The 27,841-nt window shown below is 41.7% G+C and overlaps 1 protein-coding gene across 2 annotated transcripts in view; it reads right to left on the reverse strand.

Annotated features, from left to right (window-relative positions):
• Positions 1–27,622, reverse strand: part of PTN (pleiotrophin) — a 100,509-nt gene extending 72,887 nt beyond the window's left edge. Inside the window, exon 1 of one of the 2 annotated variants that reach the window (XM_061165881.1) lies at positions 27,287–27,622. The gene's annotated coding sequence lies outside the window, so the exon portion shown is untranslated. The remainder of the gene's footprint in view (positions 1–27,286) is intronic. The other variant, XM_061165880.1, reaches the window with a different exon arrangement.
• Between the last annotated feature and the right edge of the window lie 219 nt (positions 27,623–27,841).

Below are 27,841 nucleotides of genomic sequence, written 5' to 3' on the forward strand. Positions count from 1 at the left end.
ATACTTGATTTACACTCACGCTTTCCCTTGTCAAATTCTGCTCTCAGCCCATCCTTCCATAACTGACAAGGGATGAAATAAATTCTTACTAAGATTTTGTATTTCAATTCATACATGAGTAACTACTCTGAAAATTCATTAGACCAGTGTAAATCTTACCTCTATCTATCCATCTATCTATCTATCTCTAAAAAGATTGAAATATAGTATATTATAGCTATCCTATTTGTTGGATTGGGAAGCTTTATTTAATCCACTTAGGAACCCAACAAGAACTCATATCCTCTTGGAGCATAACCTCGTTTCAGCACTGGATGTTCAACATGCACAGTCTTACTGGACTGGTGGAGATATAGGTTTATTATTTAGCCTCTTTAATTTAGCTACTGAGAAATCACATTGGGAAGGCAGAAGAAAGTATCTGTTTTGGAGTCATTTAAGGAGAGCATTAAGCTATGCCACAAAGCCAGAATTTTCAGAAGGCCACATGATACCCTAAAGATAGTATCCCAAGACAAGCCCACACTCTAGGATAGGGTTTGCACTGGGTCCTCTGTTAATTAAAGCAGGTTCAGCAGTATCATGACTCATTATTCTTTTCTGTTTTTACTGACCTACTTTGTTCCATGTTTTAGGGCATACAGCAGAGATGAGAGTCACCACTGAGGAACCCACTGTGAACAGAAGACACACACGTAGAGATATTAATAGCACAATGCAAAGCTGGCATTGTAGAAAGTGCTGTAAGAATACAGACTCTGTCTCAGAAGATTTGATAGGCTTAGAAGGCAAGGAAAATTATATATTCTTGAAGTGTGTCTACATTCTGCCTATTTTTATGTTCTCTTTGGTCCAAACCCATATGCTGCTTTGGGATACTTCATGATTCCTCAGTGTTTCATTCAGTTACCTAGTTAATAACTTTATACATAGTTAACCAATACATATACTCCGGGAATTGGTGATGGACAGGGAGGCCTGGTGTGCTGCGATTCATGGGGTCGCAAAGAGTCAGACACAACTGAGCAACTGAACTGAACTAATATGCATTCTCTCTGTTAAAATAATTGGTGTGTTGGTTTATCTTGTGGCTAGTCCTGATTGATCCAGAAATCAACAGCAGGTGTGAGATCAGGAACCAGAACCTCATAGATGGCATTTAGGAACTGGTTTGGTTGTGTCCTTAGGTCTGAACACAGTGATGGGCTCCATGCCAATGGAAAATAGGATGCTAGTAATTATGCAATGCAACGGCATCCCAATTAATCAAATGAACACCTGTGGCTGACTGTGATAAAGTGCCTACTGAAGAACATGCCTTGAGAGCCCAGATGGCTGATGTCCCTGACCACTGCAACAGCTAGGGTAACTATGGTGTGGGCTGGATTCTTCTGATTACTCTGCAGTGATTAGAGAAAGAAGGGACAAGCTCAAGTCTAAATTCTTATCACAAATCACAGAAGAGAAGTTAAGTGGCAACCCTTAACTTAAGAGACAAGAGAATCTCTTATCTCTTATAAGTCCTGAGCTGACATTACTGAAAATCAAATGCAACATTTAATGGTGTGCGTTACAGAATGACAAACTATGTTGAAGTCACAACTTTACCAGGTCTCTAGTGTGCAAGTCAGGGCATTGGGAGGTAGAGTTCCTGAAATTTGAAAAGGAGAGATCTAGTTGGACTCAGATAAAACCCAGGTACTTAAACCCCTGAGTTACTCTAAATTTCCCTTTAGTAACCATTGTGTGCATGTGTGTGTGCTAAGTCACTTCAGTCGTGTCCGACTCTGTGTGACCCTATGAGCTGTAGCCCACCAGACTCCTCTGTCCATGGGATTTTCCAGACAAGAATACTGGAGTGGGTTGCCATGCCCTCCTCCAGTCAATCTTCCCGACCCAGGGATCAAACCCGCGTTTCTTACATCTCCTGCACTGGCAGGCAGGTTCTTTACCACTAGCACCACCTGAGAAGCCTGACAGCCTCACCCGGAGCCAACTAGCAAAACAGAACTGTGTCGGCAGGGTCCCGACTCCAGCACCACTGGGCAGTGTGTGGAAGAGTGGGTTAGGAGCTGCGACAAGAATCCCGCCCAAATGGGCAGCTAAACCGTGCAGTGTGAGAGGTGAGAGGCAGATGATGTACCAGCAAGACTCAGTTACGCTGTTCTATGATCTTAAGTCTCTGGCTTTGTTTCTATATTTGTGTATTAAAAAGAAAATGGGGGACTAGAATGGTAGCTTAGTTCCACTTTTGTTTTGAGTAACAAAAACCTCTTATCAAATAAGGCCATGTATAAAACTCAATTACATAAAACATATAAAAATAAGTTGCTCTTATTATATCTTGTACCCAGCTGGGGGACCTCCTCTTACCCACCCTGAGCATCCACCCTGAGCTACCTCTTCAGGGCTCTAAGGCTCTACTGAATGCAGTCAAGTAAAGCTCTCAAAAGGATCATCTCTCAAGATCCTTCTTGCTCTAAAGGAAACCAATTCTGACGTTCTCTCTTCATGTCTAAAGTACCTTGTTCTGAAAGCACAGTCCTCCAACCAGCAGCATCACATCACCGGAGACTCAGCAGAAATAACACATGTCAAGGCTGCCCGGGCCTCACTCACTGTGCACCCCGGAGGCAAAGTGCTAACCCTCTGCTCTCCCGCCCACCCCTGGAATTTCCATCTTGAGGGCCTCCTTCGTAGTAAGGGAACTCAAATAACATAAGAAAATCCTTGGAACAACAAACAAGTCACATTCCTGAGAAATACGGAGTGAAGCATTTTCCATAATTACACGCCAAGTGACCCAACGGCAGAAAACTTTATAACAACAGGCCAAGGTCGCCTCACATTAATAAGAGAGGCCTCCTGTCTTTCAAACAGGAGGGGGCTGATTTCAAAAGTGACCAATGGCAGACACCAAAGGATCGAGAGGCCCAAAACAGAGTGGGAAGCACTTTCCTTGCTGTAGAAACTGGCTGGCAATTCAGCAAGAACAATAAGCAGAGGTACTAAAGGCCCCCCAGGGAGGGTGTGGGGTCTCAGAGTGGCTTCCCAAAGCATCACCTTTCCTACAAATGAGCCAGCTGCCAGATTTGGTAAACATCATAAATCTCTAAGAACAGGGCTTGCACTCAGGAGGTAACCCAGGTGTTTGACCAAGGAGGATGTTGAAATATGCAAGGCCAGCACTGCCTGTGCCAAATGGGTCACAGCCGCCCCTCTGGGCGCGAGTTTCCCAGGCCCCTTGGTGGAACTGCTCACAATTAACTGCTTTGTCTGTCCCCAAGCCCGCCTCTCTGTTGGACATGGGGTTCCTCTCAGGTCGGTGGTCTCTCTCTCTCTCTCTGTCTCCGCGTCTCTCTTATTTCCACGCATGCATAGCAATCTTAATCAGAAATCACATCAGTTACCTAAGAGCCTTTCTGAGACTGTGTTAGCGAATCCATCACTTAGGATGGCAGGCTTGATGAAAAGAGGCCCTGGGTGAGTGGGGAGAGACCAGAGGGCTGGGAAGGCGGACGCAGGCTCCGGGCCTCTTCCTCCTGGTCCTGATCTCTGGATCTGACATGATTTGTCATCCCAGCCTCGGGTGTGTTCAGCTCAGGGATCAGAATGTGATTTTTAGATTTCTTCCCATGTGGTTATGGAGAATATCATGTAAGTTTGAAGATCAAGAATTTGATAAACATACAAGCACCTCTGGCATCATAATTTCTTCTTTAAACTTTCTAACTGAGCAGTGGGCATGAGAATGTGGGTAAAGATATGAAAGGAATCTCAGAGGTCCCCAGTGGGGCCACCCCTGGGACCCAGAACTCCTGACCACATACGCAGGAGTCTCAACTTTGGGAAATCCTCTAGGCCTTGAAACTTCACTGACTTCCTTCCCACCATCCCAGAAACTTCAAAATGTTCCAGTCTCACATCACCAATTGCAATAATAGATAATCACGGGCTTCTTTTCTTTCTGTCACTGGATTTTATAGGACCTTACTGAGAGAACACCTTAATTAAATATAGTAAAATAATTATATGTAGAACAATTGATACATAAGCAGTGATGGCTTGCAGGGTATTGTGTTATATTTTTTAAAAAAAATCTAGGCAGAGCCCCCTCCTGTCTTTGCAGGAAGAAAATGCATCAACAGACACTGAGGAACATAAGATCTGTGAATAAGGTCTGACCTGAGTAAGTACACTTGGCGCTCAAGAAGCAGACGGTGAGCTTGGATAGAAGGTTTAAATAAGAATTCCTGGATTAAATAGTCTTGAAACCTCTCTTCACAAGAAGCAATCTAGTGGCAGAGAGCCCACTGGAGATGAAGGTTTGCAATGGCCCAAGCACGTCAGCATCTCGTCATTCTCATGCTGACCTTGGTAGTAATCCCAGCCATTCCAGAGACTTCAAAGAAAAGAAACAAATCCTTTTATACAGTGTTTTATCACACATGGTTCCACATTAAATATTACCTTTTGTATATTCTATACATTTTTTATTTTATATATTGTGGGCTCATCATACATAATTTTAAGATAGCAAGTGGTAGTCTCTTAAGTTTCATTTAGATTTGTGTCCCATTTCAGAGCTCTGACTCACAAATCTGTGTGCTACAAATGAATGAATACATGAGAGAACAGCGGCCACAGGCATCTCTGAGCAGAGTGTCGCTCCTCTTTTATCTTTTAGGGCATTTGTTCATTCTCTGTGAAGTCATAAACAGCGTGGATTTTGGAGTCAGATAACAGAGTTCAAATCTAGCCTTGCTAATCACTGGCTGATGACTTTCAGATATCTACTCATCCTTTCTAAGACCATGTTTTCCTTATTTGCAAAATAGGATAATAACCCTTTAAGTGGAATAAGGTATTTGAAAGCAGTAAGCATAGCACTCAATGTATAGAATTAACTTTCCTTCCATCAGCACCCAAGATTCTTTGTTCTCTGGCATTTTAGAGACTAATGTCATTGTCTCTCCCTTTTTACCTTACTAAAGTGAGAAGCTTCTAATCCACCTACCTATTTACAGCTATTTACTTAACCTATCTATCGGTCCCCACTAATATTTAAATTATGTGATATTGCATAACTGCTGACAACTTGAGTTCTGGAGTAACACACACACTTGCTTTCAGATCTCACCTACTAACCCAAAGTGCTCATGCCTGCTTGGTTGCTCAGTAATGTCTGACTCTTTGCAACCCCATGGACTGTAGCCTGCCAGGCTCCTTTGTCCATGGGATTTCCCAGGCAGGAATACTGGAGTGGGTTGCCATTTCCTTCTCCAGGGGAACTTCCCAACCCAGGGATCAAAACTGTGTCTTCTGCATTGGCAGGATTCTTTACCTGGCAAATTAACTACATACTACATAGTATTCGTAGTACTACATACTATGAATAACTACATACTCTACTAACTAAGAATTCTTTACCAGGCGAATTCTTTACCACTGAGCCACATGGGAAGCCCTGCTAACCCAAAGACCTTGTGCAATTTACTTAAGTCTCAGCCTCAGTGTTCTCATCTGTAAAATGGGATTCATTAGTTTCCATTCCTTAGAGAATTACTGTAAGGATTAAATGTCATTTAAATAAAGGATTTATCAGAGTTCCCAGCTCAAAAATCATTAGCTATTGCAAAGATTGGGCTTCCCAGGTGGGTCAGTAGTAAAGAATTTACCTGCACTGCAGGACACATAGGTTCAAACCCTGGATCGGGAAGATCCCTTGGAGAAGGCAACCCACTCCAGTATTCTTGCCTGGAAAATCCCATGGACAAAGGAGCCTGGCAGGCTACAGTCCACAGGGTCACAAAAGAGTCACACACGACTTGCTGAGTAAAACAAACAATTACAAAGGTTAGCTTTTTCCCCCTTGCATTTCCTCTCCAGAAGCTTAAGTCTCCATAGTGGGCATGACCTGAATACCCATAACCTGAGATTCTGCTTTTCAGTATTTCCTTAAAACTTGACATTGAAGCAAGGCACTCCCAGCGACTGAAAGCGTCTCTTTGTCATTTTACTGAGACAGCCGCTCTCCTCACACAGCTCACAGTTCTTTTTTTGGCTGTTCAGCTTCCTCTGTAGTCAATGAATTGGAAAACTCAGGATTTCTCCCCTGTAGGGTTTTGTCTTCCATTTTATCAGAATCTGACCAAGATCTCAGACTGTTTCTGGGCATCCACAAAGAGTATTCAAACCTGCCCAGATGAGGAGAAGGACAAACTGCCAAGACTTCAGGGCCTGGAGGCTGGGTGTAAGGTCTGCGTTATCTTGCTGACCTGGGTTATCTTGTGGGCAGTGTCTGCTGCCCAGTCTCCAGCATCACACAGCTTTGCCAGGACTCACTAACACTGTATTTTTCTACATTGAAGGTAGAGTTTAAGTGACATCAAAGGGTCAGAAGGAATGTTAGGAGGGCCTGGGTCACTGTTTCAGTCCATACTCAATAGCAATGCCCTCCTTGATACACCCCCTGGAAACATACTCTACTAAGAATCTACACAGATGAGTTCCTCCAACATTCTAAGAGGCAGAAAACAAATCCCTCCTTCTCTCTAGCTCTAAAATTCCCTTGCATACTATATGTATGCTTAGCATATGCTTGGAAAACACAAACATACATTCATACCTAAATGACAACCACTGAGCATCCTCAAATTTATTTTTATTATTAACTCTTATTATTTTATGCCATGGAAGAATAAAATAGTCTGATTATTTCTTTTCCTATTCCTCTTTCATCACAATTCACCCACACACTCACACACAGCCCCTCCCCCAGGCTCACACTGGCTCCTTACTCACCTGATAGAAAAAATAAAACCCATATGTGGGGTCTGAAATCTTTCTTTAAAGCAGACCGTTTTAGTGTCAAGTTTAAAATGTGAACTATCTTTTCTAACTATCCTATTCTGTTGTTTTCCTCTTAGAGTTTAATACCTGGCCCTGGCGTTAATTGATAAATACTTATAAGATTATGAGTACTTTTACTCCATTTACAACCTAAAGCTGTGGCTGGGAGAGATAAAGAAAGGGGAAAACGTCTTCTGGAAGGTGTTCAAAGAGAATTACGACAGGAATCAGAAATACTGTAGAAAAAGATATGATGCTGGACATGAAACAGAGAAAAGGAAGTAACATTGTGGGTTTCCCCCCAAGTTTGCATCATCCGTTTTCTCTTGACTTTCTGATGTTAGCTTGCAATTGAATTTCGTTCCTGACAGCAGTCGGCTTCCATAAACCAGCACTCTGGCCTCTGGTCCTGCAGCTCACTGTCACCTGCCCCACAGGAGACCCTGTTGTTCGTCTTCAGAGGTACGGGTGTGACGGTTACTCATCTCGCAGAGCAAGCTGGGCTTGGGGGAGCCCTCTGTGTTAGACCTTCTGGCCTGATTTTCCCCAGACTTCAAGTCAGCTCTGAGCTGAACTATATGTGCTGTGACTCTGTAAGGAGTAATGAAAACTGTGCATTGGGTCCCATTCTGAGCATCCAGGCTAATGGACAGTTGAGGAAGTGACCCGACAGCTACTAGGCCTCCCCTGCTGTTGCCAATACTGTGTGCACGCTCCAAGCGGTGCTGAATAACAACACATCTGCGGCAAAAGGAGCAAAGCAACCCGCTTCCACCACCCTCTGCCCCTCGGGTTAACACCACTTAGCAAACTGCCTCGGGCAGCCTTCGACCCGCTCACCGTTGACCAGGAATCAAAGAAATGCTTGCTTTGCAAGAAGACAATCCTTTAAACCAAATATGATTAGAATTTCTGCTTGGCTTTAACAATTTTTAAACAATTTTCTCTATATACATCTATGTATGTATATATGTATACATACACATATATTTTATTCCTATTCATATATTATGAATAAATGAATAGGAATGAAATGACCATATATATATGTATATATAGGCACAGTTTCATATTTCACCACCTAAAAAGATAAGCTAATGTCTTTGTTTATATCCATGTGTTAAAAGACAAAAGTCATATGTAATAATGACAGTATTTCTCTTGTCATTAATAGTGCTTATCATTGATGTCAATTTCTTAAATGACAGAGAATAAAAGTATTTTACATGTGGATTTATAATTTCTCTATAACAATATTATTTTTGCAAGCTATTTACTAAAGTTTGAGCAACATTTTTAATGAATGTCAGCATATGTTTTCCTCTCCTTGTCCAAAACCTATTTAATATTCATTTCTCAGTTGAAATATACCCACAGCCCTTGGGATTCACACATATGGTTCCAGATTTAAATACATACAATCAATAAAAATAAGATATTGTTTAGTGCTTCAGTCTTGAGTTAAGGTTCTATTCATAAATTTATTATTACAGGTTTTGCTTTATTTAAAACAGGTCATACACGACTAGGATTAGTAAAACATTATGTTTCATACCAGGTTCCCCAGGTGGCTCAGTGGTAAAAAAATCCACCTGCCAATGCAGAAGACACAGGTTTGATCCCTGGGTTGAGAAGATTCCCTGGAGAAGGAAATGGCAACTCACTCCAGTATTCTTGCCTGGAAAATTTATGGACAGAGGAGCCTGGTGGGCTGCAGCCCATGGGGTCACCAAGAGTCGCCAAGAGTAACTGAAATTGTAGGAGATAAGATTTGGCAGGTGTTTTTATTACTGTTCAGGAAAGAATTTAGTAGAAACCAATAGGTCTTTCCTGATAACCTCCTCCCTAAACCATCCCCCCTTCTTTCTATAAACACAATCATTCTCCATCTAATTGCTCTTTATTATTTTCCTTAGAACTTACCACTAACTGAAATCGTGTCTATTTATTTGGTTCTTCATTTATCAAGAATATAAGTAGGTACCTTTTACCTTTTCACCCTTGTGTCACTGTACAGTACAGTTTATGGGCATCCTATAAATATCTGATGAGTGAATAAATGGGTGGCTGTTTTCATCTATACTCTTTTAAAAATACAAAATATGTAATCTCATATAGTTATATATAGACAGATATATACAGTCACTGCTTTACACAGAAATGTGAAACAATAAAAATGATCATGTAAAGTGAAACCATGGAAAGCAACCTTAATAATAATTAGGAACAATTATGATTGCTCCTTGGAGAAGGCAATGGCACCCCACTCCAGAACTCTTGCCTGGAAAATCCCATGGACAGAGGAGCCTGGTGGGCTGCAGTCCATGGGGTTGCTACGAGTCGGACATGAATGAGTGACTTCACTTTTACTTTTCACTTTCATGCATTGAGGAGGAAATGGCAACCTACTCCAATGTTCTTGCCTGAAGACTCCAAGGGACGGGGAAGCCTGGTGGGCTGCCATCTATGGGGTCGCACAGAGTCAGACACGACTGAAGCGACTTAGCAGCAGCAGCAGCAGCATGATTGCTCCCTGAACTTCAAAAGTTTTTGCAAAATCATTAAAAACTCTTAGTATCAGATGTAAACGTATTGTGCATCATGCATCCTTGCTCAGTCGTGTCCAACTCTTTGTGAGCCCATGGACTGAAGTCCATCAGGCTCCTCTGTCCATGGGATTCTCCAGGCAAGAATACTGGAGTGGGTTGCCATCTCCTACTGCAGGGAATCTTCCCAACCCAGGGATTGAACCCATGTCTTCTGCATTTTCTGCATTGGCAGGCAGATTCTTTACCACAGCACCACCTGGAAAGCTCCTGTAAATGCATAGGAAAACTTAAAATTATAGGGAAGCTCATACTTACTTAGTATATGGTAACTTACAACATTAGAAATATTGAGATTTAAAGTGTTTCTTTTTTCGGAAAAATATTTATCATGACTACTTTGAACAGCTTGCTGTCTTCTCACTGTGTAAATTACAATACATTGTGAGCAACTTTTCAATGCCTTGGCCAATTGTCATGGCTCTCTAGGTTTGGATTGGCCTCCAACGTTTTGCTCTTCATGCTTTCAAAATCTTAAAATATACTTGAGAATTCCATTAAAGTGAGTTTCTTGCCAGCATCAGTTCCTCCGGGACATCTTCATCCTCTTTGTTTTGTCTGTCTTCCTCATTTATATCGACAAGCTTGTCTCCACTAAGTGTCTTTGGCTGCGAATGCAGAGCTTCTCAGCTGGCAGCAATGTCAACGTACCCACCTACGGATAGATATTTCTTCTCTAACTCCATTGATGTTTCATTTGAATTTCACTTCCAGTGTTAAATCACTTCTCACTTCTTGCCTGCACATTCATCTCTGTTGGCCAATTTCTTCTTTAAATTGTCTGTTTCTGAAAAATGTCATTGGTTTTATCCTGGGAGACAAGGAGGCAACAATAGTCCAGACTTCACTGTCTGTGCATAAAATGAATTACCAATGCAGAGGGACCACTGACGGGCAAGGGATGGAAAAAATGATGTGACTGCTCACTGATTATAAAGCAAATCTATTATTTATGGAGTGATTTGCAGACTGAGGGATTTCCTGGTGGCTCAGACGGTAGAGTCTGCCTCAGTGTGGGAGACCCAGGTTTGATCCCTGGGTCAGGAAGATCACCTGGAGAAGGAAATGGCAACCCATTCCAGTATTCTCGCCTGGAAAATCCCATGGACACAGGAGCCTGGCAGGCTACAGTCCATGGGGTCTCAAAGAGTCAGACATGGCTGAGTGACTTCACTTTCTTTTTCTTTCGTTTTCTCTGTGGACTGAGAAGTTAGCAGTTTAATTTGTACTTTATGCAATTACTTATAGTTATATACTAAAATTTGAACCATGTTGTCGGGAACTGGTGCTAATTAAACTGTAGTAACCAAACTTCATGCACATTGGAACCATGCAAGGCAAAAACTGCCCGTAATTGAAAATACTAATTCTCTGCCAAACTTTCATATAACCTCTAACTATCTCTATGTATAAGAGAAGCTACTTTAGAACCACGCAAAATCAGATTCTTTACTCTCAGAAGTCATCAGTTAAAAACACAGAGATCATATCTTCCTTATTGCCTTTCTTTGAGCAATAGAGAACTGTAGACTTTTGGCAGCTGCACAGGTCAAAGAAAATGAGATGTAACTGAACATTTTACATATTCACATTTATTAGCCAGGATCAAAAATGCGTTAAGTCAGTGGTTTTCAAACCTCATCATGTGTTAGAATCACCAAAGGGATGATTAAAACACAGATTGCTGACCCCCGTCTGAGCATTTCTAATTTAACAGGTTGGGGTGGTACCTGAGAATTTGCTTCTCTCACGAGTTTCCAAGTAAAACGGATGCTGCAGATCAGGAACCACATATTAAGAACCACTGACTGAAGCACATTCAGAAGGGTGTTTCGTGAGGAGAGAGAAAAGAATCAGGAGACCAAAATTTGGCAAGAAGACAGCCGCTGACTCAAAGTGCTTCAGGCATCTCGGAGATCTTTTTATTTTAGGCTTCTTGTTTTACAATTAAGGAAGTGGAAGCCTGCAAGATTCAAATTACTTAACTCAGAAACAAAGTTAACCAGTCTTAGAGACTGGTCTAAAACCTAGAGTCTATTTCCAATAATTTCTGGAAGACAGCTAGCACCATAATAGACCCTATTCTCAACAACTGTAAGGTGAAATTATTACAAGCGCGCGCGCACACACACACACACACACACACACACACACACAGAGTTTCTCAAACTTTGCTTCATATGAAATGGCCTGGTTAAAAATTAATATTTCCAAGCCCTCACCTAACTGATTTCAGAGGGGGAGGATGCAACCCCAGGAGATCCAAATGCAGGTGAACTGTTCTTTAAGAAACTGCTCTAGAATATTGCAAGCCAATGTTTTAAAGCACAATCTATACACAGGAAAGAATAGAATGCTGACTTTTCTTTGCATTTTTTTTTTCACAAAATAACTTTTACAGACTATGAAAAAACTCCTCAAACTATCCTATGAGGTGAATGAGGCACCTCCTTGGAGAACCCTTGGTCAAGACTCCACTCTCCAAGTTTCCTTTTCCTCATCTGTATAAGGAGTGAAGTTATTAAAACTGATCTCATATGATTGCTCTGAGGACAGAATGAGAAAAAATATATGAAAGCAATTCGTGAATGGAAAAATATTACATGGAAGTTAGTTGCTAGCTTCATTATAGAGAAGCCTAAATTGGATATGATTTTGTTTAATATCAAATGGAGAATCTGCACATAAAAGATTCTTAATTGTATTACAGTAGGCTCCCCCTGGCAGAAGCTTACTTATTTGTCAAAGGAACCAGAAGAGGTAAAACCTCCATAAAAGTCATAAGATTTCACTCTCACGGGTTCCCAATTACCGTGAACAGAAGCTGGAGACTAAGTCCTGATCTGTAACAATAAACACATATAATATATCCTAGGCACAATGGTTTTCTTAGAAAACTGGCTAATCTCTGTCCCCAGGACATTTCCTGCCTCTTCTGACTCTCACATGAATTAGGGATTGGAAACCAGACAATTTTGACTTCCTGAGCTTGCTTTGCTTTTGGCAACGCTGGAAGAATAATTTTTAAGGAAACAAAATTAAAATGATCCATTTACCTTGACTCTGCCCTCACTCTAAAGGAAGATCTCAGAGGTGGAGAAAGAAAATACTAGAGATGGAGGGGAGTCTTCCTTCCCTGCAGAGCGTTGAACATAAGACACATTCTCCTTTTGAGGGCTCAGCACTTGGGTTTCTCCACATATTTTAATCAATATTCACTGAGCCATAACAATTTGGCATCCACGGTCACTCTGGTGTTGTGTTTCATGAATAACTACTTTTTCCACTGGGTGCAGAAGAAATGACTCTGTACATGGCTGGCAGAAGATCATTCCTTCGAGCAAAGCAAAATCAGCAGTTTCAAGGAAAATGTGGGCATCTCAGTGTGGTGATCAGTGAACATCTAAAACGTAAACTCAAATTACAGAAGTCAACTCACAGGCCAACTGATCTCTTTTGGAAGATGTGGCTTCAGACCATTCCATGTGCATGTGGAATGCCTAGACCTGATTACAGAGTTCTCCTGAAAGCCAATGCATCCCAGGAAACCTTATGAGATGGAACGAAGTAATAACATGTATTCCCCAGCAAATAAAACTGTTAACATGATCTTGCCTCATTCTGGCAGAAGCATGTTGCAAAATCCCCTGGGGAGGAAGGTACAGTACTGAGCCTGGGAATTTGAGTTCAGCTGGGAACCTGGTCTCCACTGCCAAGTGCTGGAAGCCTGAGGCTCCTTCTCGTGAAATGGCCCCCGAGATGGTGCAGATGCCCATGAAGGTCAGAGACCGAGAAGCCTGGATCCAGTTCATCCCCATTCTGAGGATAATCCATCTTTCCACAATTCCTTCAAGTCCAAGACACTCCACCTCCTCTCCTATACCAGCTCTTTCTTTAGGTTTCTTCCATCAGTGGGACTGGAATGCGTTCAAACTGATCAGCATCTCATTTTTTACTCCCCCTTCACACCCATCTTAACATCTAGACTTCCATCCTAATATCAGATAGCTTCTATTTTCCTTCATAGTGTCTCCAGAAAGAATTCCTAAGTACCCACTAATGTGAAGGCATCAGAAATCCATTCGTTTATTCATTCTTAAAGACATTTGGCATCATGCAAAGCATTGGGCTAAGAGCTCTGTAGTTAAGTAGCGAAGAAATAGCTATTTAAAATAACTGCCATATAAAAATGAAGTCAGGTTTCACACTATTGTTCCTACCAGGAACTCCCACATTTGCAGTCTTTAAACGCAAGTCAAGAGACACTTCCTCCTGGAAGCCTGCCATGAATCCACTCCCAAATGAATCAGGTATCTCTCTTATGGGCTTTCAAGAGTGCTTATCTAGATCACTGTACTGACACCGCACCCATTAGCCATTGACATGCCTGCTCTCCAACTAGACTGTGAGCTTTAAGGACACTGTCGGATTCATCTCTGTACTAGGAAGTAATTAACATAGAGCCCAGTAGATCGTGTTCATTGCATATTTTTGAATGAATGAATGGATAAAAACTATAAAAGAAAAAGTATAGAAAGTTGTGAAACAGAAAAAGGAATGAATATTAACTTTAACTAGAGGAATGAAGACAATTTTCATGGAAGATATGATATTTAAGCAAAACACTAAAGTGTGAACAGGATTTCCAGAATTTGAAAAGATCAAGGGCTTGGGAGGAGGGGTGGTACACAGAGGATTACTTTTTAAAAACCTAATGGATTCTCCCCACCTCTAATCTGTTACTCTCTAATCTTTCCTATACTCTAGCAAAGTTTTTCCTTGCTTGTGCAGAACCTTCAAAGATGCCTTACTATTTAAGGGGGATAAAGTTCAAGCAGATCAGCTTGCACCTCAAGGGTCTTGCTATTGTTATCCAAAACTTTTTTCCTAATCCTAACTTTCACTCCTTGGTCACCCATTGTCTGCACACACCCAGCCCTTCTACTCTCTGTCCCCAGATATCTTACTTTTTATCATCTCTTTGCTACTCCTCCCTCTCCAGCCCTCACCTGGAATGCCTTTCTCATGCCTTCCTGCTGTGGGCAGTACCACTGTGTCTTTCAAAACCCTACCTCCTTCATGTAGCCTCCTTTTTCCATGCCAGATCAGAGTATCTTCTTCTAGACAACCTGATAACCACTCTTCTACCATTTATTTAACCATTGTGTGGTTTTCTGATTTTCAGCCTGTTTTGTTCCTCATTTGGAAGACCAAATAAGGTACCTACAAGCTTGGATAATGGACAGTGGCTTTTGTAACTTGCACAATGTTTCAGATGACTATTCTATTGATGAAAAATTCTTGATAACTGAAGCACTCTTCTAAAGATGTATGATGAGTTTTTAGGCAGACATCTTATTATTCAGCTACCAGCAGATAGGGGTGCTTTTCCTAGATACAAGATTGAATTTAATGAGAAGAAGTAAATTATCTGTTATCAGCGTGTCTATGTTATGAAATCACTAACCTTGCCTATGTACTGACATAAAAACTTGCTCGTTTCCTCTGTCATTGATAGAAGTATAGTTATAGTTACTTTTTATCTCTTCCATGAAGCCAAAGTAATACTTTTTTTTAAGTGAGTAACTAGCCCTTTAAGATAGGTGCATCCTTTTCACCGTTTTTACCCTTGCCCTTATCACTGTGGGGCTCCTTCACGCTTTTCAGCTTCCAGGCTTTGCCCCTCGTCAAACCACATCAATACAAGTCTCAAACCTTAATCATAAAAGACATCTCTAGAGAGAGAGGCTCAGTACTTTACGAAAAGAAGTGACTGTATCACACACAACGAGCTGCAGGGCATGGAGAATCCATCACCTAACCTTTCCCAGCCTCTATCCATCTGTGCCCCACTGTTGGATTTCCAAGCTTGACAGCGAATGCTTTCCAATGGGAAACTGTAGCAGGGTTTTTTTTCCCATCCTTTGGTCCCTATTGTATGTTCAGCTGCACCAAAGCTAGCTGCTAATCAAAGCCAGAGCCTCTCATACACAAACAAACACAGCATTGTGGCCTCCCCTGGGGCTGGAACACAGCAATCCAGCAAACAATTTGGTCAGGTGATAGCAGCCTGGAGGAACAGACAGCGCATCACCCAGACACCCTCCAGTCTCCTCTCCTCCCTTGACCTTCCTCAATACAAGCCAACTGAACCACCGGGCCAGGCAAACCAATGCTTGAGAAAGCAGTGGCAAATAAGATAATATACAATCAAGGAGATGGTCTGACAACAGGATTCTTCGTCCAAAAAGAGTGTATTCTCTTGTTCGTAGTGCGGTAGAAATAAAATACATAGCATGAGAGCATATTCCTGGACACAGGAAAGGGGAAGAAGGAAGGGATTGAGTCAAAATATCTTCAGATACTCACTGAGCCCTTGTCATAGGACAGCGGGTGTAGGTGGAAGAGTGTAATGTTTAGGAGCTTTGAGGTTAGATATAGTTGATCTATAATCCCCATTCTACTTCTTAAACTTCCTCGATGGTCCACTGGTTAAGATTCCGAGCATCGGAAGCAGAGGGTGTGGGTTCAATCCCTTGTCAAGGAACTAACATCTCACATGCCCCGTGATACAGTCAAAAAACAAACAAACAAACAAACAATGTTCTCAGTGTCTCAATGTCTCAGCTTCTGACCTTGAACAAGTTACTTAACCATTCAGGGACTCAGTTAGTAATGTTGGTGAATTGTGCTCAGAACAGAAAAAGGAGAAGTGCTAAGAAAAGAAAGCAAGGTCTCCAGCTTCTAGAAGTAGCTGGTGATAGGGGATGAAGGCTCCTCCCTGGCCCTGGCATTTCCTAGGACCAGAGCCTCAGATGCCCTGGCAGGTCCTGAACTTGACTTACTGCCATTGTCCCCAGAGCACACCAAGGGAAAGTCGGGATGCCCGAGGCCAGCATGAAGCCTGGATACACAGCTGTCTTCATACCACGGCAGGCGTGGGACTCTGAGCGCCTGCACAATGATTATGAAAACATCCTTGAGTATGAAAGATGGAGTAGAAAAGCTAGAGAGGTCAAAGAAAGTGATTGCTCATGTCACAAGTTTTGATCAAGGCAGCCAGTTACCATTAAATGTCACCAGGGTTGGTGCAGGGAGCGCAGGAGAGCGGGGAAAGTGAGTAGAAACTAAGTGAAAGGTTGTCTTAACTCTATGCAATGATAAACACAAACTGAGTACCTACTACTCAATTTGCCATTTGCTATTTGGGTAGCGGTAAAGTGAAAGAACTAGAAACAACTGTCTAGAGGTACAGGATAGAACAAAGAGGTTCAGCAAGAAGACGCAGGACCACTGAAATATTTAAAGTGACTTCCTTTAAATACCAAGGGTAGACAATCCAAAATGATTTAATAATTGAAGCATCTTTCATATAGAGACCTAAAAATGGAAATAAAATCACCTAGATGCCATCTTGAGGAATCTTTAAGATCTGTAGATTTACAATCAGGAAACACCAGTCAGTATTTTCCTATCTTTTCTGGTATGTATCTTAAGTGCTCCTCAATTGCACATGGCGCTTCTCATTGGGTATTTCCACATCCTATTTCAGTAAAAGTCAAATTAGTTCAATCAGCCACAGTCCCATAGTTCCTCCATTTCCACCTTCTGGGGGAATTTTTTTACTTGCTCCTTAAGGCTTTCCTAACTGTCCTGCACTCAACCATTACATTTCTCACCTCTTAAAATTCAGAGGTTCCTAGCCTCCCATCAGGAACTGAGATCTCACTGCAGCATTATGAGTCATAGTAGATACAAATATACAGTAGATACAAATATTTTAGGCTGAACTTCCTCACCAAAGAAACATTAAAATCACCTTAAGGAGAGTGATCACACCTTCCTGTGTTCTGTACTTATTTTCAATAGTTGCTCAAGTTCCAATAGATGATGATAAAACTGGCCATACCTTGATATGGACTTGGAAATTAGGTAAGGAAGTGGTCAATTTGAGATGTGAAGAAGACAAGGAAACAATATGTACTCTTCAAAATAAAAATAAGTGGTTTTTAATAGAAATGCCCAAGTCTAAACTTTTTTTTTTTTTCCTGACTTCAACAAAGATACTTTACATGATATATTAGAGCTGGTGAGTAGAAGTCAGAGTAGAAAACTAATCCAAGAAGCTAACTAGGTTTACAGGAGGGATGCTGCTGTGTCCGTGAAAAGAAGACTCTGGGTCTTTTCCTTGATCTCCTTTCAGGATTCCCCCTCAGGAGTGGGGAAGATATGAATGGAAACAATGGGTAGAGGGTATAAGGCTTATGGACAAGTTGACTCCAGCAGCCAGTTTGTCTAGCTCACAGTCCAGCATCCAAGATTGCTCATGTCCTATTTAAGGCAGGAGCTCTTCACTTGAACAACGGATACTGTTTTGTCTGCAAATCCTTCCTCTGAGAGGAACAAGGAGGGGACAGTCTTGCTCCTGTCCTGGAATGACTTTGTGGCATCATTATACCAAGAGGCAGGCAGAGCTTAGGAGATTTAGAAAGCAAACAAGACAAATCCACTGGGGAGAAATCTCCTAACGAACCCCACCAGAGTCAACTGAGCCCAAAGGACCCAAAGAGAGTTCATGCAGACTGGAGGGAAGAGTTGGTGGGAATCCCAACACTGGCATACACAATAAAAGCATTTAACTTTCACCCCTTCCTAGTGCTGTCTGTGAGATCTGAAGCTCCTCTGCCCAAGCATCAGACTTCTATCAGATTTTTGGATGCTTTCCCTAAGGTCTCAGTTCAAGTCCACTTCTATTTCTTTTGTATTCTTGGTTCTGCTGCCTTAAATGCTCTCATTTTAACCTCTTGCAAGAGAAATCACTGGATAAGATATTAGAAACCCATAGCTATCCTGCCTTTAGGAAATGTGGATTGAGTTAGAGAGAAGTTGGTAGAAATCCACCTCTACCTACTTATTCCTGCTAAATTGCTTTTGATCTGTTTCTCCAATCCAAACTCATTTATGACAGCCTTGAAGTACACCTTCCAATCCCCAGATATCATATATCAGAGGGCAAACTCTGTGATCCTTAACCATCAGACCCAAACTGCTGTTTTCAAAGGCTAGAAATTATTTCAGGCTCAAGTTGGTGGGAATCCCAATACTGGCACAAACAATAAAAGCATTTAACTTTCGCCCCCTTCTCTTCAAACAAGAGTGTGGTTGACAAACCCAAGTGTGATCTGACTCACTTTAAACTAGAGCCAATCTGTACACTAGTCATTCCAAATAATAACAGACCAAATAAACACTCCCTGAAGAGTGCCAAGCCCTGGGGGGACGTGCTTCAGAGAGGTCAGCTGTCCCATAAGTTTACCACCTGCAGTGCATCGGGCCCACTCATCTTAGCCCAGAGCAGCTCAGAGTTCCTCAGGCTCCTGGGACCTGCTAAAGGATTGAGATTGAACCTGGGTGGGATCAGGCAGCTGTGGCTTCCCTGGGGAGACATTTACCCCTGGATACTATCTGAAGGGTCCGCAAGGTTAAGAATGAAAGATAATGTTTACTCAGCTTGACCTTTAACTGGCACACATTAAAGTCCACAGGATTATTTGTTCCCATCTAAATATCCATCCTTTGCTGGGGGAAAGATTTTTTTTGTTTGCTTCGTGGGATGATGGTTGTTTGTCTGCATTTTTCTATTTCCAACTTCTTAATGAGAGTCCATGATATTAATTTACTAAGCTTTTTATGATTCAAATTTAGTGATGTCAAGCTAAATAAATTGAATTTCCATCTTAATTGGACCACTTAGTAGAAACAAATGTGCATGGTAATGTATGTAAAGCTATAAAAATATAGCATATGTTGATTATAATATTGACCTAAAAAGCAGGACAATTATTTGCACAACTATTTTCAAAAGTTAAATCAGGAAAACTATAAAAGTGTATCAGAGTGTTAATAGTGGTGCCTATTTTGAGCAGAATTATAAGTCATTTTTTTCCTTCTTCATAACTTTAAAGATTTGAAAATCCTATAGCTTGCATACATTGTTCCAGAATGAGAAAAAATAATGTGTTTCTTCAGGTATATATTTGTGTTTTCCTAATAACAAACACAGTAATAAAAAAAACACATTATTTTTCACATTGTTAAAATTAATCAATATTTTTACAAGTTTGAATTGCATTGAGCTGAATTTAAGGTTCTGTATTTTGCCAGAGGCCTTGAATTGAATAGTTAAACATATATTGTAATCAAGAAAAGAGGATGGGAAGAAAGGCTTTATATTATTGTTTCAAAATGTAAGTACCTCCACCAGTTAAAATAACTTAATAAACTCTCTGCTTTCTTTCACGTAGCAGCTTTCAGACTTCCTCATTTGATCATCTTGGACCATAGCTCATATTTAAAGAAATACATTGTACACAGAAGGCAACATTTTTTTACAGAAAATATATATATATATTTTTTAAGAACTAAATTGGCCCTCGCATAAGATTCTCCAAAGCAGCAGGATATTTTTTTTAAGCCAAAGATCCAACTCCTGGCTTAACATGGACACCCCATCTGGCCGGTTGGCAGATGCCCAGTGGAAGCCTTCTGATGTTCTAATGCTCAGAAACGAAGGCCACTAAACGCTAAAACTTTAGAGACGATTCTCTGCTGTCAAGAGCGATAATCCCTCACCCAGGTTAGAAGACGCCATATTATTCTCAAATGAGGAAGGCCATTACGGAAACATTATTTTAAAGTTTTATCTGGTCTCCATTCACTTTATCCTGAGTGAAGAAGAGTTTCTCTGTTAGCTAAAATTGAGACCGAAACATGTTCCTTACTGATTAAATCCGGACTCTGAGACAAACATCTTTGGCTCCTTCCCTGGGCAGCCCAGTGTCTCCTGGGAAGCCACACAGATGGAGGCTCCCTGCTCTACTTCCCTTATGGTATGGAAGGGGACCTCCAAGAGAGAAACGATGTTTAAACCTTCAAGAAGAGAATACTGTAGGATGCAGAAAGCCTATTACATTACATCATTCTCATACTAAGAATGGAATTTCCTAAACACTTCTTGCCAGCTTCTAAGGTAAATGAAAATGGCAATATTTGGCTCACTTACACCCTCTCAGGGAAAAAATCCAGCAGAGTACTCATAAGAAACCCAAGATCACATCTGACAAAGGGCCTTGTATTCCTAAGGGGCTTCAGTCAAGTCAATGGCAATCCGGATGGTGACTGCCAATTTCCTCTGCAAATGATCCAACATTATAAATATTACTTGGACGTGAAGATACAGGCATGATCGGCTCTTGCACTATTAGGACGTGTTATTGCCAGTGACCCTCACTGTGTGTACTAAGCTATGGACATCATGATTAGAGAGTTCTGATTCCTCTCCTAGTCTTCCAAGATTATGGAACTAAACACTATTGACTGGTCACTCAACATGGGGTCCCCAGGCCAGCAGCTGCTATCACCAGGGAGTTTGTGGGAAAGGCAGCCTCTGAGAGTCAGCCAAAGACCTACTGGACCAGAATCTGCATTTTAACTAGATCTCTAGGTGACTGATATGCATATGAAAGTGTGAGGAGCACATCCATGGTATCAACAAAGTGCTGCTAATCCACCATAAAAACCTAAATTTACTGAGAAGAACTGATTGGAATTTTTGGTATGCATCTTGTACAACTCTGAGGAAGCACTTTAACATAATATTTAGTAAAACAATTCATAGCCATTTTAGTTTAACCTTTTTTAGACTTGTCTATTCTCTTTTTTTCACTCTGACTCAAATTTCCTTTTCTTCACACCTGTCACATATCTTGCCTCCTACTCACTTCATCTGATCAAACTTACCTTCTGTCGTCTTAGGCAGTCTCTAGGTCCTGAGAAAATGATCATGATGAGCAGCAGAATTGGGGAAAGAATGAGACAGAACTGGCCCTATTGATTTTATTAACAGAAGCTCATGTTTCAAATAACAGTTTACAGTTTATAAACGTTGCACAGATACAACTGACCTTTACCACCAGCCCATGAGGAAGGCAAAGCATATATCATCACCATCGTCATCATCGCCATCTTACAGCTAGAAAACCTAAGGTTCCAGGACCTACGGGACATACTCAGCACCAGGCAGAACTGCAATGAGATAAATGCAGGCTCGAGATTCAAACCTGGACGCCCTCCGAGCTGGAGGCTCCATGAGGGCAGCAGGGCCAGGGAGGACATGGCTGTGGGCATCACAGTGCCAGCAATGAAGTGGCTGCGCCTTAGATAAGAAATATCCAGTGTGCAAAATGCTCTCCTGCACACTCTAGGGGGCCTTCTCAAGTGGTGCAATGGTAAAGAATCAGCATACAAATGCAGGAGATGCAAGAGACTCGGGTTTGATCCCTGGGTTGGGAAGATCCCCTGGAGTAGGAAATAGCAACCCACTCCAGTATTCTTGCCTGGAAAATTCCATGGACAGAGGAGCCTGGTGGGTTACAGTCCATGAGGTTGCAAAGACTTGGACACAACTAAGCAGGCACACAGACACTAAAGGAAAGGCCAAGGTCAACAGCCTGATTTGGGGATCTCACGTGTCAGATTCCCTGGGGCCTGCAGCATGATCACATGTCCCATATGTTTCTTTTCAGAAGGGGTTTTGGATCCGTATTTAGAATAATTTGAGAGTATAGAAGGCAGGAGCATTGCAAGAAGCAGGAAGTCTCACCTTTGTGAGACAGAGACTAGGTTTCTGTTTGTCTGTTTGCGTCTCATGCCAGCTGGACATGAGAAATAAAAGCAGCTGGGAGGGGGGAGGTGGGAAGAGCAAGGGTGGGCTTTCATGGGGAGGGCTGCACCCCCATAATCAGCATTTCCATTATCTCGTCAAATACTCTGTAGCAGTCAGACGCTGGGTCCAGTCCTTCACACTCATTTTCTAGATTAATATTCATGTCAGTCCTAGCAGATAAGTATCATTGCCTCATCTTAGGAATAAGGAAATTGAAGCAAGAAAGATCACAATATTTGCTAATGGTCACACAGCTAGTAAGAAGTGTAGCTGTGGTTTACCTTGATTTCTTCCATCTTAGAGCTCAAATAATGGAGCGTTACAGCTGATGTTTCTAACACATCACCTACATTCAGGTGGCCTGTCACATGTCCAGGTTTTTTGACTCCAGCTCTCAAATCAGAATCTCTGGAGATGGGCACCAGGCATCTGGATGCTAAGATGCGACTCTAGTCATTCTGATAAACACTGAGGATCGGAAATCACTACCCTGGGTGATCTGGCCATTCACTGCATAGACACTGGTGTTCAGGTTTGATGTGAGAGGCAAATGAGAGAGAAAATTAACTAGCCAAAGGAAGAGACGGCATTATATTATAGAGGAGAAAAAATATCCAAACTAGGAATTTTAAGATCTTATAAGAACTCCAAGATTCTCGTATGGGATCATCTTAACCTCTTTAAACTTGTATCCTTATCAATTTAACAAAAAAAGTCCTGCTCGGCCTACCTAGGTAGAATTGTTATGAAAATATGATGAGAAAATACATGTCACTAGTTCTGAAAAGCAAAAGCCTATAGCCACACTGAAGTTATGATGAAAATAATGTTCCAAGTGTTCAGTCTTACGGCTTTGAATAATACAGTTTGTTAAAGAAGAGGTAAGGTTTCTGTCTCCATTATGGAAGTGAGTCAGAGCCATGCAAGGTCAAAGGCTTTAAAATGAACAAGGTGAAGTGTGATCAGGAAGACACTCCACAGAATTGGCAGAGCTATACGTTTGCAATAATGGAGGTGAGGGGAAGAGAGGAGAGCTTCTTCTAGAGGTTCAAGGTTGAGAATGGGGTACTTGGATTTAAACAGGAAACTGGTACCAGGTGATGTTTATAGGGATTGAGTATGGAAGACAGTCAAGGTCACTGGAGCATGACGAAGAGCAGAGAGAATGGTATTCAGACTCATTAGCTACTTTTTCACTCATTCATCAGACATTTATCAGGCATTTCAATGCTCCCACTCTAGATATTTTAGGGTTCTAGAGATGAATGAGAGTGTCCCTGCCTTCAAGGGGTAAATGGGGTGGGTGGAGTGGAGCTGGTGGTAAAAGTGAGTAATCCTAAGAAGTAAATGATTCGCTTTTGCAATGTTAACACTGCTGGGAAAGGAGGAACTGAAGTCTTGGGAAGGGGTGATGGAGGGGCTGAGAAGGAAAGAGGAGGGAGAATTAGAGCGCCACCTAGAGGGAGGATTTGCCTGGGAAAACCCACTCTTGGAGGCTTTAATTTCAGACTGAATCAGTTTCACCCAAATTCCACACTGAAGTTTGAGGACTTGCTGTCTTTCTCTCCATGTTTGTCTGTAATTTCACTGAAGGATAGTCATCTCATATCTAGGTATAAAAAGTGGAAGAAGTGGGAGTAAAAGCTGAGAGTTATAGAATGCTATGTGTGCCTTAAAATGATGTTTTTAGTTCTTATTCAGCACAATTCTTAGAATTAAGAGCCCAAGTGTCAGTTACTATTGACTTACTTCATTCAAGATTAATATATAACAATAGATTTTTTTAACTAACTATGAACTTTAAGAATCTTAAGAATTCTGGTGTTAGGAAACTCATTATGATGATGTTTTTATTTGAAATGTCACTTTATTTAAATCTACTACAAAGAAATGACTCCAAAATAAAGCAGTGTAGAAGAAATTTAATTATTTCTCAAAATACCTTGAGCATGAACCATTCACTGTATTCCCTGCCTACTTAAAAGAAAAAGGGATTTGTGGTGAGTGTGATCTACATAATCAAATCTGCAATGTTACCATAATTATAATGCCCTCTGATAAGATTACACTATAGTTAGCCTTCTAAACCACAGAAGTCTTAACTTGTCATTTACCAAATACTCAAGTAGGGAGGAACAAAGGGCTTGCTATGTTTGACAATCTAGAAAGATCATATGACACCTGGAAAACTATGCCACATAAAAGATTGGCAAGAAGTGCATGGAAAAATGGCCCAGTGGATGGAAACTTGAAATGGACATAAACATCAAGAATGAAGAACAGCTTTCCAACACAAGGCTGTGGCCCAAATTCCACTCAAGCCAGTTGACTTGATGGGAAAAAGCAGGCCCAGCTCATAGAGAGAAGCTCCATATCTGAATATTATTTTACCCCATGTGTGACATGGACCTGAGTCAAGAGGAAACAAAAGCGCTCTGATTATTCATTAGAACTGCAGCCAAAAGAGACAACATCACTCACCCTTAGAGAGGCTCCACTCCGCATCTAACTAAGGGAACAAGGGCAATTGGAGATGTCTGGCTCACCAGATGCCTAAAGGTGAGCATCTCTTCACACAGGACTGACCTGCACTCAGCTTGCCCCTTGATCACCCTGGGTGGTCGTGGTTTGGGCATTACCTTAGGAGGGAGTCAAGGACAGTTCCCCTTTTTACTATGTCATCATATTAAAAAGTGTATTTGGAGAACTGGAATTCATAATCAGAATAGGGACTACTGGCCCTGAATCCACTATTAACTCATGTACCATTTTGAACAAGTCAACCCAACTCGATCTCCTGAGAAAGTTTTGAATAGTAAGAAAATACCACATGGCAAATAAGAATATGATCAGAATTCACGTGAGAATGTCATTTAAATCTGAAAGCAAGAGTATCTTCAAAAGGAAAATAATATTTCAACTCAAAATATTTAATTTCTAAGATTGACTTTATTGATAAAAGCAATTAAATGATTTAAGGACCTTATTTCTCTCAAGTTATTTCCAATGATCAGGTTCTGTGAAAATCCAAACCAGGCCACAAGGTTTTCTAGAGTAAAAACATCAAAAATGTTCATTTAAATATGTGGGTTCTGTGACATATTGCTATATGTGAAGACTAAGGTATATGTGGAAATTTTCAATAAATTAGTAAATTTATTATTCCCAATATCATGAAAAGAAGTCTAGAAATCCACAGAATTGTGTTATAATATACTCTAAATATTTTTAAATGTTACTGTTCTCATTCTATGTAAGACCCCATTGAAAAGTCAGATAATAAAAAGTCACATATTAACTGAGTGTCTTTTCTCTCACAGCTCTAGCTTTGAAAACACAATACACTTGTCCTGAAAAGCAAACAGCAGGGACACAGCAGCTAACTCGTTAAGTATGGCTTCAGGTGGGTGTTCTTAGAGAGGCTTTTCACTAAATGAGAAAAAAATGTCCTAAAAGAGGCCTGGGAAGAGGAGGAGAAGAAAGGTCAAATTCTACCGATTTAAAGTACAATTAGAGAATTCAAAGCACCAAAGTTTCTTAAAGCACAAAATAACAGGGTTGTTGTTTTTTTTCATGAAATAATTGTTTAAAAGCCATCCTCTAATTTAAATGAGAAAGTACAAATATTGCTCCTCTGAAATAACTCATGTCCCAAAGGGAGGAGAAAAGAAAATATCCACTCTCATTGCCTTTGAATTTAACTCGACTATAAATTTTCTTAATGACTTGGTCTTTAGAATGCCTAATTTATTTAAAAATAAAACCATAAAGAAGATGGAAAATAGAAGCTTTATTTTCTATGCTGAGAGACACCTCTTTTGTCTCACTCCCATTACCTTCCAATATTTCAAATATCAGTTTATCCCCAGATGCTCAAGAGGCTAAAATGGGCTTTACTGTTTCATCAACTCCACATTTGCCTGAAATCATGAAATTGCTTCATTATGTTTTTAGTTTAAAAGCTTTCTTGATAGTTCCTGGATCTCCTCCCAGGCCCTTTCCTCCAACACACACACACACACACACACACACACACACAAACACACATCACCTTTCTCAAGCTGTTAAAGCAAATTGCCTAAATAACCCTCAAGATGAAAGATGCCAAATGCCAAAAGACCGGAATTTAATTTTTCTCAAATTGTTCATTCTCCCCAGTCGTTGCCACCCCTCCCCCCACATGCCACTCCTAGTTTTTCAGTGTCTCCCCCAGACTTATAAATCAGTTGTTAACAGAGGTAGGGGTAAGTTAACAAGAGTGTAAGTAAACTCAGTGTTGTGTTAAAGAAAAAAGGGTGCTTGCGTGTGTGTGTGTGTGTGTGTGTTGAAGAGAAAGGAAGTTTTATGTATTAAGTAGGGAAGGGAAGGAGTAGAATACATTCCTCTCTTTTAAAATATTTTAACTTATTAGATGCATCAACTCAAAAACTAAGAATCTAGCCAGTTAGCAATAAATACACCCTAGCTTTATGTGGGGGAAATAAAAGGTTCAAGTGTCTCTGTACAGGGCAATTATTAAAATTATTCAAATGAGAAGTGCAAGGTGTGTCTTTTAAACTTTGTACAGAACCATTTCTAGAACCATTCCTGGGCTGGCAGGCAGGACAAGGAGTGCCCAGATGCTCTGTGAGGGACGCGCAGTGTAGCTGCTGGCACTGGGAGGAACAAGCTCCCACTTGGTACCTAGAAATGCCAGCTGAGACGCATCAGCTGGCAAGCCCTGGGGCCATCCGGGAAGCTGAGGAAGGACGGGAAAATGAGCCTGCTTGCTCAGGCTGCCTTACTTTCTCTCTCTTCTCTGCCCAGCCACAGACACACCTACTGCTCAGGTACTACGCCGTTCGCCATCCAGCTGGAAGCCGGGAACCCAGTCCACATGCACATCCCATAACATTACAAAAGCTTACACTCTTCCCACGGGTCCCTGACTGTCCGACCTGACTCCCCCAAAGTAAGCCTCTGGAGCACATCAGTGTTGAAAGCAGCCCCACGAGCAGAGACACCAGCGGCCTCTCTCCCACTCTTCCCAGCATCACGCGCTGGCGCCCAGAAAGGTGTCGATCCGAGACACCTCTGGAGGAATCGCGCATTCGCTTCGACTTACTTGGAGTCGCAAACGAGCGGTGCGCGCTCAGGCTGCCTTTGTTGATCCGGGAGAGGTTCTTCTGCCCTGAGGCCAGGTACCCAGGTCGCTGGTGCTCGCGGCGGCCGCTGCTCTCTGCCTCCCGCAAGCCCGGGGACTCCCCGCTCTCTCTCTTCTCCTCTCTCCACTTCGGCTTTTCCTCTGCTCTGCGGCTCCCGTGGCGGGATTTTTGGACTGGAAGGCGGGGAACCCGATCCTGCCTCGGACTGGCGCACGCCCTGCCGGGGAGGGGACGGAAGGGAAATGGAGAATGGGAGGGATGCGAGGAGCGGGCTGGGAGCGGACGCGGCTGGGGAGGGGGGAGCGCGCCGTTCCCTCGCGAGCCGATTGGGAAGCTTCTTCTTAAATGCGAGGTTCTCCCGGGGGCCGTCTCGGCCCCCACCCTCGGCGCCAGCACGCAGATTGGAACCCAGAGGCCGGGGGATGAAAGACTTGTTTCGTTTTTAGCAGGGACCGATGCAATATCCCTTTGCCAAACTTTGCGCAGTACCTCTTCTGCAGGTGGGTGCGTACCCC

This window comes from Dama dama, chromosome 18 (assembly GCF_033118175.1).
Source record: "Dama dama isolate Ldn47 chromosome 18, ASM3311817v1, whole genome shotgun sequence".
In the NCBI taxonomy this organism is placed as follows: domain Eukaryota; kingdom Metazoa; phylum Chordata; class Mammalia; order Artiodactyla; family Cervidae; genus Dama; species Dama dama.